A 637-nucleotide genomic window follows, 5' to 3' on the forward strand; every position below is an offset into this window, starting at 1 on the left:
CCCGATGGGCGCTTTTGGCCGCGGAGCCCCCGCAGGAGACGGGGTCTGTGCGTGTGCGTGCGCGCCCGTGTGCGTGGGTTTGGTCTGAATCTCGATATAAAGCAGTTGTTTGCGGAGGAAGGAGAAAAGGGGGGGAAAAAAGAGAGCAATTTCCCTTCCAACTTTTTTTTCTTCTCTTCTTCTTGTTCTTCTTCCTAGAGCACTAATTCCTCCGTGTGGGCAAACAGCCCTTCTCCTTTGATTCTTAGTCACAGCCCCTAGATTAAATCCCGGTTTTAATGAGAGCCGGGGCTGCGGCCGCATTAGGTGCTGATGGTTATGAAGACGATCCGACCTGGTTTGATGAAGACGATCTGACCTGGAGGGAGAGCGGGAAAGGTCAGCCACATGCAGTGGCCAGATTTCTGCTCGTTCCCGGCACATGCTGCTACAATATTGATCCGCGGAGAAAGATAAACATAAAAGCCAGGTCCTACGTCCTGAATACTAATGAACGTGGCTTCCAGGTTTTAATTGTTGTTGACTTCTTATTTCCACCGTAAACGTTTGCTGACCTCTGGTAGCGCCGTTTCCCCCAGATTTCTTTTCATTTCTTTGCTTTTGTTTTATTTTATCCCGGGGTGTGTATTTTTTTTCT

The sequence above is a fragment of the Egretta garzetta genome, unplaced genomic scaffold (genome assembly GCF_000687185.1).
Source record: "Egretta garzetta isolate BGI_Z169 unplaced genomic scaffold, ASM68718v1 scaffold182, whole genome shotgun sequence".
Taxonomy (NCBI): Eukaryota; Metazoa; Chordata; class Aves; order Pelecaniformes; family Ardeidae; genus Egretta; species Egretta garzetta.